This window comes from Schistocerca piceifrons, chromosome 2, assembly GCF_021461385.2.
Source record: "Schistocerca piceifrons isolate TAMUIC-IGC-003096 chromosome 2, iqSchPice1.1, whole genome shotgun sequence".
Taxonomy (NCBI): Eukaryota; Metazoa; Arthropoda; class Insecta; order Orthoptera; family Acrididae; genus Schistocerca; species Schistocerca piceifrons.
In genome coordinates, this window is record NC_060139.1 from 115876051 (window position 1) to 115888662 (window position 12612).

The following is a 12612-nucleotide window of genomic DNA, read 5'->3' on the forward strand; positions in this document are numbered from 1 at the left end:
CTAAACTCTTAAGTCTGTTCGGCACCACTGACTGATCTGGCACAACCGGTCTGCGTATAAGGCACGTGGGCTCCTGCTCAAATTCATCTCATGGAAACCGTTTTGCAAATACCGAAATGTTGAAATCAAAGATAATGTGGTTCCTTAACGCTAAAAATGCGGAAGTAATTATTACAATACGACAACTGAAAGCTTGAGTCAGACCCAGGATTCGATACCAATTCCCCTGTTTCGAGTGTCTGCTTTTATCTATCAGACCACCCGAGTACACAACCTGCGCTGATTTCTATTCTAATTGTCGTTACTTGTTTGCGTCCAACTGCTCAGATAACTAACTTAGAAACAGCACACCAGAAGGATGGGATGGTATAGGTAATGCCACCATAGTGATGAACTACACTACTCAAATAGGAACAAAGCACGCTGAAGAAAGCGCAGAGGTACTGTGTGGCAAACCCACGCGTCACTGCGAATTCAAGTCGGTCCAATACGGTAGTTAGGTGGCTTAAATGATGCAACCAATCTCTAGCGAAAATGAGGAAATCAGTTTCCGACAGGGCCGTTTGTACAATGGTAGACTAGGCAAGACTAAGCGGCCGCCAAGAATGGCAAAATTTTGGGGCGGCATAGGGCGGAAAAAATTAATTTCAAAGCAAACAGGGAACGAAATTGAGCAAATAAGGAGAAGAAATTGGAAAGAGGAAAAATTAAAACACGGAGTTGTTCTCGAAAGAACACGGAACAGTTACTTAGTGTTTACTTACTTTGACGAAAGTAAACACGTTGTCTCTACCTACCTGGAAACTAAAGCAGCCGCTTCTACATGCGAAACGGAAACAAACATATACATCTACGTGATAACTCTGCTATTCACTATAAAGTGCCTGGCAGAGGGTTCAACGAACCACCTTCAAGCTGTCTCTCTACCGTTCCACTCTCGAATGGCGCGCGGCAAAAACGAGCACTTAAATTTTTCCGTGCGAGCCCTGATTTCTTTTATTTTATCGTGATGATCATTACTCCCTATGTATGTGGGTGCCAACAGAATGTTTCCGCAATCTGAGGAGAAAACTGGTGATTGAAATTTCATGAGAAGATCCCGTCGCAACTAAAAACGCCTTGGTTTTAATGATTGCCACTCCAATTCACGTAACCTGTCTGTGGCACTATCTCCCCTATTTCGCGATAATACAAAACTAGCTGCCCTTCTTTGTACTTTTTCGATGTCATCTGTCAGTCCCACCTGAGAGGATCCCACACGGCACAGCAACACTACAGAGTAGGGCGGACAAGCGTGGCGTAAGCAGCCTTTTTAGTAGATCTGTTGCATCTTCTAAGTGTACTGCCATTGAATCTCAGTCTTTGGTTTACTCTACCCACAACACTACCTATGTGATAGTTCCAATTTACGTTATTTGTAATTGTAATCCCTATCGCGTAATCGAAATTTAGCTGATTTCTTTTAGTACTCATGTACTTCGCACTTTGCTTTATTCAGGGTCAATTGCCACTTTTCGCACCATACACATCTTATCTAAATCATTTTGAAAGTAATTTTGATCATCTGATGACTTTACAAGACGGTAAATGACAGCATCATCTGCAAACAATCTAAGACGGCAATCAGATCTGTCTCCTACGTCGTTAATATAGATCAGGAACAATAGAGGGCCTATATCACTTCCTTGGGGAACGCCAGATATTACTTCTGTTTTACTCGACGACTTTCCGTCTGTTACTACGAACTCTGACCTTTCTGATGGGAAATCATCAATCCAGTCGCACAACTGAGGCGGTATTCCGTAGGCACGCAGTTTGGCTAAAAGACGCTCGTGAGGAACGTTGTCAAAAGCCTTCTGGAAATCTAAAAATATGGAATCAATTTGACACATTACATGACGAGTATAAAGAGCTAGTTGTGTTTCGCAAGAACGATATTTTCTGAATCCGTGCTATGTGTCAATAAATCGTTTTCTTCGAGGTTCTTCGTAATGTTCGAATATAGTATGATGTTCCAAATCCCTACTGCAAATCGACGTTAGTAATATGGGCCCGTAATTCCTACTTCCCTTTTTGCGTATTGGTGTGACTTGAGCAATTTTCCAGTCTTTAGATACGGGTCTTTCTGTGAGCGAGCGGTTGTATATAACTGCTAAATATGGAGCTATTGTATCAGCATACTCTGAGAGGAACCTGACTGGTATACAATCTGGACCGGAGGCCTTGGCTTTCTTAAGTGATTTAAGCTGCTTTGTTATACCAAGGATATCTACTTCTATGTTTCTCATCTTGGCCATTATTATTGTAATTCAGAATTTTTACTTCGTTTTCTTTGGTGAAGGAGTTTCGGAAAACCGTGTTTAATAACTCTGCTTTAGCGGCACTGTCATCAGTGACTTCACCGTTGCCATCGCGCAGTGAAAGTACTGACTCCGTCTTGCCACTGGTGTGCTTTATGTATGATCAGAATCCCTTTGGGTTTTCTACCAGATTTCGAGACAGAATTTCGTTGTAGAAATTATTAAAAGCATCTCGCATTGACGTACGCGCTATATTTCGGAAATTCTGCAAAACTTTGCCAGTCTTGGGGATTTTGCGTTCTTTTAAATTTGACATGCTTTTTTCGCAAAGCAAGAGGGCAAATAAAATTGCGCAAAGAGAACAAACCAATGCGTGTTATTTGTAATGGGAAAGAAGCCGTCAATGAGCTATTGAATAGGGATTTGTGCCGTATGTTAAAATCTGCGTATAAATACGAGCAAGTTTACAACGTAAAAAATAGTGTGTGTTTCGCGAACGAAGTGAAGGACATTGCAATCCCAGAGGATGCAGTCCTAGCCTCATTGGACGTCGTGAACCTCTACACTAATATACCAATACCAGAAACTTTGCAAATTATAAGGAAAAACCTGATAAAAAATAGGTCAATGAGCATGGGTGAAATCGTCGAACTCGTGGATATGCTAGAGTTCACATTGAGTTTTAATAGTTTTATCTTTAACGATAAAGTTTTTATTCAAGATGAAGGTTTAGCTATGGGAAACAGTCTATCAGGCATTTTAGCTGAAATTTTTATGAATGACTTTGAGAACAAAGTTTTTAGCTCTTTTCCAGAAATTAAGGAGAAGTTAATTTATTACAGACGGTATGTTGACGACACTTTTATTATTCAAAGGGAAAAAAGAAGACGTAGAGGAAATGACTAAAGTTTTAAACGAACAGCAACCAAAAATTCAATTCACACTAGAAATGGAAAACAATGGGGCGATTAACTATTTAGATTTGACCGTCAGAAAGGAGGGAGGCAGGCACGTTTTCGGCGTCTATAGAAAAGACACTTGCTCCGACAACATCAAAGTAGCGACGTCGCACCACCCGGCACAGCATAAAAGAGCGTACTTTCATGCAATGTGCAACAGAGCCCTCAGATTGCCACTACAGGAAGATGAGTTGCAGAAAGAACTAGGTATTACTAAGCAAGTTGCAGCAGGTAATGGATACAGGACAGAAGATGTTACACGTATGTTTAACAAGATCAAAAACAAATCCGCGGGTATCAGTAGCGATTCTAGGAGAATTAAAGTTAAGAAGTATGTCACCCTGACATACAAAGGGCGTGTGTCGGAAAGAATTGCTAAATGCTTTCCAAAAAACATCGCAGTGGCATTTCAGAATGAAGGGCAAATGGCACATAGACTAAGACATAAACCAGCAACGACAAAACAAATGAAATACAATCATTCCGTAGTATATAAGATTAGATGTGCTGAATGTGACAGTTATATAATAATATAATAATAATAATATAATAATCCTATATTCTACTAGGCGATTTCAACGCACAAATCGGCAGAGAAAAACGCTACAGAAAAACAGTAGGAAATTTCCCTGCACACAAATTCACCAACAAAAACGGCACCAGACTGATCGAACTCTGCCAGCAAAACAACCTCAAAATCATGTCAACCTCCCTGATGAAAAAGCCCAAGAAACAAAAGACGTGGCGATCACCAGTCCACTCACTAGGCGAATTCCAGATAGATCACGTGGCAATCTCCTATGAATACCAGAAAGAAATCCACGACGTCCAAGTGAGAAAAGGCGCCAACATAGATTCGGACCACTACCTAACAAGAATCAAAATCAAACTCACACCAAGAAGACAACACAAAAAGAAATTGACCTCACCGAAATTTGATACAAGAAAGATCAGAGAATCGAACATCACAGAACACTGGGAAAAACAAGAGGCGAAAGATTGGACCAGCTTTAAACAAAAAATTGTGAACACAGCCAAAGAACTGATCCCGCTGACTAGAAAACCCAGGCACCCTTGGTGGAACACTACCTGCGAAATCGCCCTACAAAATCGAAGAACAGCTTTCACAAACTACAACAGCAACAAAACACAAGAAACACGGGACAACTTCTATGAAATTCGAAGACAAACATCGAAAACAATAAGACAAGAGAAACGCAAATACATCAACGATCAGCTAAACTCCATCGAAGAAGACTTCAGAAATTTCAACACACGGGATTTCTACAGGACGTTCGCCAACCAAGTCAAAGGATACTCACCACAGAACCTCTGCTTCAGAAAAGAAGACGGAAAACTGGCACTTACCAACAAAGAAAACTGTGAAGAGCTCGCGAAGTACTTTTCAAAATTACTAAATTGCCCGGAACCTAACTCAACCTTCGAACCCCGAGAACCGGCCAACGCACCGGAAGACTCACCATCACCAACAAAAGAAGAAATCCTCCACTGCATAAAGAAACTGAAAAACAACAAGGCAGCCGGTGAAAATGGAATAACGGCAGAACTGCTGAAGAACCTAGGACCAAACTCGCTAAACGAAATCACACAAATCATACAGAACACCTGGACAACCGAAATCATACCTGACGACTGGAAGACCGCACTCATTCACCCGCTACACAAGAAAGGTGACAGGACAGACACAAACAATTATAGAGGAATTTCCCTGCTACCGGTCATCTACAAAATTCTATCAACCTGCCTTCTCACCAGAACGCAAGGACAACTGGAACCCGCCATCTCGAAATACCAAGCGGGTTTCAGACCCAACAGAGCCTGCCCCGAACAAATCTTCAACCTGAAATCAATCATAAAATCCCACATGACAAGCCCCAAAAAAATCATCTGCACTTTCGTCGACTTCAAAAAGGCTTACGACTCGATCGACAGAAAGTCCCTCATCCAAATCCTCAGAGAAAAAGGCCTAGACCAAAAGACCCGAAGACTAATCGAACAGACACTAACCGATACAAAATCCAAAGTCAAATTCATGGGCGAAATCTCAGACCCCTTTGAAATCCACACTGGCCTAAGACAAGGAGATGGACTATCCCCGCTATTGTTCAACATCGTCCTGGACAAAGTAATGAGCGAATGGGAAGCTGAAGTCAGGAGACAAAACACCTGGAGACCAGTCACATTAGGAAGGAAAAGACTGGAAATCCCTTACCTAGCATTCGCAGACGACCTAGCGATACTGACCTATGACCCAACATCAGCAAAAACACAGATCGAAATCCTGAAAGAATGCGCCGAGAGAGTTGGCCTACAAATCTCTTTTGAAAAAACGCAAGTCCTAACAAGAGAAGGCGACGACATCACAACCAAGTACGGCAAAATTAAAGGGGTCACACACTTCAGATACCTAGGCGAAATCATCGAACCGACCGGAACAGAGAAACTGGCTTACGAAGACAGACAACAGAAGACACGGAAATCACTAGGCATGGTACGAAACGTCTACAACAAACAATGCATTTCCAGAAACACCAAGATCAGACACTATAACACAGTGATCAAACCCGCCGTACTGTATGCCAGCGAAACACTAGCACTCAACAGGAAAATCAAAATTGAAGAAATCAAAAAAGAAGAACGCAAAATCATGAGGAAAATTTTAGAAGGAAGACCCACACCAGATGGCTACAGACTACAGAAGAACTCAACAGTAGAAGCATATTCGAACATCGAGAACGATATGAGAAAAAGGCGCCTTAAATTCTACGGACATTTAGATAGACTCCCTGAAACAAGACTCACCGAGAAAATTCTAGAACACATCAAGACACTTAAAGTGTCGACACCCTGGATGGAAGGAGTCCGAAAAGACCTACAAGCAATTGGCACCACAAACACCACAAACAGAAGCACCTTCCGAAAACACATAGACAATTGGGAAGTAAAGTCAGAAGCGCTAAAACAGCGGACCAAACAAGAATGGTCTGAGGAGAGAAAAGAGGCCCTCTCCAAGAGAATGAAGGAGTACTGGAAGGACAAGAAGAACAAGCCTTCAAAGTCATAAGCTTAACGATTTCCTTTTAGGGAAAATTCGCCAACTATAATAAATAATAATAATAATCCTATATAATAGGACAAACAGGGCGGAATTTTGAAATTCGATACAGGGGACATTGCAGTCATAGCAATCGAACAGCATTTGGAACACATGTAAAAGAGAATAGACATGAAGTGAATAATATAAATGAACAAATGGAGATGCTACATAAAGCTCCAAAAAGTCTCTATCTCAACGTGCTCGAAGAGATTGAAATATACGCTCATCAAAGAAAAACCCCAGGCCTACTACTTAATGAGCAAAGTGATTTTATGCACAGGAATTATTATGAGATTTTTAAAGACCTGTTTTAGGCTTACTCTTGAAAGCAACAGCACGCCCCAGTAAGAAACAGCTGCAGCGGAACGGCCCTCAGCGTACTGGCGGCGAGGTGAATTGGGCGCGGCGGAAAAGGACTCGGCGTGGCGTTGTATACGTTCTGACGTAGGGAAATCCACTCCACCACCAATCAAAACAAAGAAGAGGAAACGCACATTTTCGAAACAATATTTACATTTTAATTATATTTTATGTTTCTTTAAAAAGAAATTTTAAATTAGTGTAAATTTTTCGTTTCATGGTCCCCTCAAAAAAGATTATTCATATGTTATTGCCTTAAAAATTGTTTTATTAAAAAGAATATTCGCCATTAATATATACGGTGAAATAATAACAGATGCACAATTATTGTAGGTAGAGGGCACTTTTTACTGTTACCAATCAGGTTACTCTTAAAAACTGCGATATAAGGTTTTAACAGATTGAAACTTACTTTACTTATGACAGCGAACCGAGTATTCTGTACGGACAAGTTACTCTGTAACTACAATATATGGTATGTTGGCATTTAATACGTTCCAAAATTTCTTTTGTAAACTAAGATGTTTCTATCACTAACTGTATCTCTTTTATTAATTACATTTTTAACTTTGACTAACAGATCTGAAGATGGGCAGCTAGCCCGAAACCGGTAATTGAAAATAAAGTACAGCGATCGAAGACTGAAACGCCATATTTTATTTCCAATTTAAGTTGCTCGTAATTGTAATCCCTAGGTATTTAGTCGAATTGACAGCCCTTAGATTTGTGTGATTTATCATATACCCAAAATTTATCGGATTTCTTTTAGTACCCATGTGGATGACCTCGCACTTTTCTTTGTTTAGTGCTAATTGCCACTTTTCTCACCATACAGGAATTCTCTCTAACCATTTTGTAATTGGAATTGATCGTCGGTTGATTTAACTAGACGGTAAATTACAGCGTCATCTGCAAGCAGATTATCATCTAGATCATCATCTACATCATTTATGTAAATCAGGAACAGCAGAGGGCCTATGACACTACCCTGCGGAACGCCAGATATCGCTTCTGTTCTACTCGATGATTTACCGTCTTTCACTACGAACTGTCACCTCTCTGAGAGGAAATCACGAATCCAGTCACACAACTGAGACGATACTTCATATTCACGCAATTTGATTAATAGTCGCTTGTGAGGAACGGTATCAAAAGCCTTCCGGAAATCTAGGAATATCTGAGATCCCTTGTCGACAGCACTCATTACTTCATGGGAATAAAGAGCTAGCTACGTTGCACAAGAACGATATTTTCTGAATCCGTGTTGGTTATGTATCAATAAGTCATTTTCTTCAAGGTGATTCATAATGTTCGAGTACAGTATATGCTCCAAACTCCTACCGCAAATTGAGGTCAGTGATATGGGCCTGTAATTCAATGGGTTACTCCTATTTCCTTTCTTGAATATTGGTGTGACCTGTGCTACTTTCCAGTCTTTAGGAACAGACCTTTCGTCAAGTGAGCGGTTGTATATGATTGCTAAGAAAGGCGATATTGTGTCTGCATACTCTGAGAGGAACCTGATTGGTATACCATCTGGACCGGAAGACTTGCCTTTCTTAAGTGATTTGAGTTGTTTCGCAACGCCTAAGATATCTGCTTTTATGTCACACATGCTAACAGCTGTTCTGGTTTCGAATTCTGGAGTATTTACTTCGTCTTCTCTCGTAAAGGAATTACGGAAAACTGTATTTAGTGACTCCGCTTTCGTGGCACCATCATCGGTAACATTTCCATCGCTATCGCGCAGCGATGGTATTGACTGCCACTGGTCTACTTTACATACGACCAGAATCTCTTTGGGTTTTCTACCATAATTTGAGACAATATTTCATTGTGGAAACTATTAAAAACGTCTCGCATTGACGTCCGCACTAAATTTCGAGCTTCCGTGGGACTTAGCCAATCCTGGGGATTTTGCGTTCTTCTGAATTTGGCATGCTTTTTTCGTTGCTTCTGCAACAGTGTTCTGAAGTGTTTTGTGTAACGTGGTGGATCAGTCCCGTCGCTTATTAACTTACGCGGTATGAATCTATCTATTGCTCTAGATACTGTATCTTTGAATAAGAGCCATATCTGGTCTACACTTATATAATCAGCTTGGAAGAAGTGGAGACTCTCTCTTAGAAAGGCATCAAGTGAATTTTTATCTGCTATTTTAAATAGATATATTTTGCGTTTATTTTTAGTTGTTTTGATTGATATGGTTTTGAGCCTCGCTACAATGACCCTGTGTTCACTAATCCCTGTATCCGCCATGACGCTCTCTATTAGATCAGGATTATTTGTGGCTAAGAGGTCAAGTGTGTTTTCGCAACCATTTACAATCCGTGTGGGCTCATGAACTAACTGTTCAAAGTAATTCTCAGATAAAGCATTTAGTACAATTTCGGAAGATGTTTTCTGTCTACCATCGGCTTTGAACATGTATTTTCGCCAGCAAATCGAGGGTAGATTGAAGTCTCCACCCAGTATAACTGTATGAGTGGGGTACTTATTTGCAATGAGATTCAAGTTTTCTTTGACTCGTTCAGCTATTATATCATCTGAGTCGGAGGGTCGGTAGAAGGAGCCAATTATTATTTTGATACGGCTGTTGAGTATAACCTCTACCCATAGTAATTCGCAGGAACTATCTATTTCAACGTCACTACAAGATGAACTACTACCAACAGACACAAACACACCACCACCTACTTTATTTAATCTATCCTTCCTGAACACGGTTTGCGCCTCTGTAAAAATTTCGGCAGCATACTGGTGAGACATTCGTCTTCATGGACGACAATTCGCGCCCCCATCGAGCACATCTTGTGAATGACTTCCTTCAGGATAACGACATCGCTCGACTACAGTGGCCAGCATGTTATCCAGACATGAACCCTACCGAACATGCCTGGGATAGATTGACAAGGGCTGTTTATGGACGACGTGACCCACCAACCACTCTGAGGGATCTACGCCGAATCGCCGTTGAGGAATGGGAGAATCTGGATCAACAGTGCCTCGATGAACTTGTGGATAGTATGCCACGACGAATATAGACATGTATCAATGCAAGAGGGCGTGCTACTGGGTGTGAGAGGTACCGGTGTGTACAGCAGTCTGGACCACCACCTCTGAAGGTCTCGCTGTATGGTGGTACAACACGCAATGTGTGGTTTTCATGAGCAATAAAAAGGGCGGAAATGATGTTTATGTTGATCTCTATTCCAATTTTCTGTACAGGTTCCGGAACTCTCGGAACCGAGGTGAAGCAAAACTTTTCTTGATGTGTCTATGTTTGTTATCTTGACATGGTTCTTACATTTTGGGAAATACAATTTTGATTATCGGAATGATTTGAAAATGGATCTCGACCCGAAACTAATCATGAAGTAAATAAAAGTGAAATCTGCAACTATGGCTTTTTTCCATTTATTGATATCGAAAAGAAGTAAAAAGTATGTCCTGTACATGCATAAAAATGAGCTTGTGTCTATCTGTTAGTACGTCTCTGAGTGTGTAACACTCAAGGCACATAGCACAAGAAAAGAATTACCATTGTCTCTCATGAAATAAATTAGCTATCGTTTTCTTAAAATTTGACGTAATAACAAGCAAGAGAGTGTCGCGACTTGATTATCGACGGAATATAACTGCAGAAATTGTGTGCCTTGTGGTTGCAAGCGCTTGTTTTAGTATAACCTACACATTAAATAAAATAAGTAATTGATGCCAAATTTGGCTGCAACGGTTTTTCAGTTAAGTTCTAGTTTAAGACGTTCAGCACATTCTTCCTGTTTCGATTACTATGGGAAATTTCAAGAACTGAGGACAAAAAATAAGTAGTGAGGACGTTTGTTGTTCTCAATTTGTTTTAAAGGAATTAAGGAAAAACATGAAAACTGAGGAGTGTCCCCAGAAAATGACGACGTCTGGTCATCTCAGGTTAATCACTAAAAGTGTAATAGGAGATCTGCATTGTACCGTTGATGTTGGTGGTGGAGGAGGGGAGGTGGATATGGGGAGAGCGATGATAGTAAAAAGGAGGGGGTGTCATTTTTCAGTTCTCGCCTAGGGTAACAAAACAACTAGCAACGGCCTTGCTTTTTGAATCCCTTGCCTAGTAGTAAATTGTTGGTATCACATGATAATCGTAATTTAAATATCCAGCATTTACGACGTACATGATCTCGTAAATGCAGAAGAGAACCATTGTCGCAAAAAGTCCGAACAGATTATTCAGCCTTCGCTTGACGAATAATTTCTCTCCGTCGTAAAGCTGTGTTTTCTTACTCTTGTCTTAAATAAGAAAGAAGAATACGGTTACTAGAGTTTTCATTTTTTACCACTGGTCCAGTTACCGATAAGCAGAACCGACGCTTGTCCGCCGCTGCATTCCACAGACTATGTCACACGGCAAAACATTGCAACAAAATGGTTGGGCAAGCCCGATTGTTTAGCTGTGGAAGCTGGAAACCTAACACTGCGACATACGGCATTTATGAATGGATTGAACATTAAAACACGATAACTTTAGAAGAATGTGTTGAAACATTCTGACAAATGTACTTGTGCCACACAATGATAGAACTTAAAATTGGTGGAAGGAATCTAAAACGGGATCGCAAACACGACACTAAGTGAGCTACACTGTCAATAACCTCAATTCATGTGAATAGCTGTCACACTTTGTGGCTCTTATGATCGTCTGGTTGCTTCGCCTGTCGGCCTATGTCATTTGGCGCGAACGATTTTTAGGCGAGCTGTGTGAACAACGGGAAGAAAACGGTGTAACTCGACAGTGTAGTGGCAGAAGTTCGTAATAATACACAGCAGGCCAGAGTGGAACAGAACATAAAAATAAAACTCTTGCAGAAAATAGAAATGTCGTTTAGTATAAGTGCGATGGTCAAATTCATTAAACGTTCTATTATACAGTCAATTTTATGTCAATGACATGTTATTTCCTGTGACTTAAAAAAAAAAAAAAACAGGACAAGCATTTGCACATTCTCCTAAACAGTAGTATTATTTTCATTTCAAAACTACCAACTGTTAACTTTTGTCCCGCAAAACGGGGCAAAGCGGCCGTGTACAGCATGTGCTATATGGATAAACCATCTCTGGCTCTGAGGAATGTAAAATGTGCGACGGGTTCTCGGTGGCAAGGCGACTACAACGGCAGGGAAAATAACGATTCTCAAAAATATCCTCGCTGTGAACACTTTCTCTGAAATCGTACCCTGTCCGGAGAGATATCAAGAAAAATAGAACAAAGGTCCCCTAAGAAGATTGCAAATCAAGTCTAAAACCTCGATTAATGCCACGACAAACATGAAACAATTACACCTTAATGGCGTAGCTAAAATTGCTGAAATGGAAATGGGATACTCATTAAGTGTCTTCTAGCAACACGTTGCAGTGGACCGCTAAACGACGTAAAACTCATTCTCAGTGGAAATGAACAAACAAATCTCTGGGAGCGGTTAGTCTAAACTTACCTTTTTCCCGCAAGACGAAATCGGCAACTCTTTCAAATGGTATCTGTAACCACTGTCGCTATCAACTCATTCTTTCATTAATCATCGTGGTCCACAGCACATAACATCTGAATCCGTCGTCGCCTTGGCATATTTCCCACAAGGTAGTCGGTTGGGGGGGGGGGGGGGGGGTTACGCCGCCTGCCCCTCTCCATCGCCGTTTTCACCTCTCCGTCGTGGGTCCAGTGGTTGCCAAAACCTCCCGACCGCACCGCCCTAGGATAAATATAGTGTCGGCGCCATTACACTTCCGATCCAGGCAACCACTGGTAAGAAACAGAAGACAGAGTATCCTAACTACCATTCCACAACATTTCACATTTTGACGGCAAAATTTTTTACACATTATC

At 40.9% G+C, this 12612-nt stretch overlaps 1 protein-coding gene across 5 annotated transcripts in view; it reads right to left on the reverse strand.

Moving 5' to 3' along the window:
• The window catches only part of LOC124776416 (leucine-rich repeat protein SHOC-2-like), a 189297-nt gene extending 176931 nt beyond the window's left edge, over positions 1–12366 (reverse strand). For all 5 annotated transcript variants that reach the window (XR_007015617.1, XM_047251405.1, XM_047251403.1 and 2 more), the window contains exon 1: positions 12224–12366. The gene's annotated coding sequence lies outside the window, so the exon portion shown is untranslated. The remainder of the gene's footprint in view (positions 1–12223) is intronic.
• Positions 12367–12612: the final 246 nt, after the last annotated feature.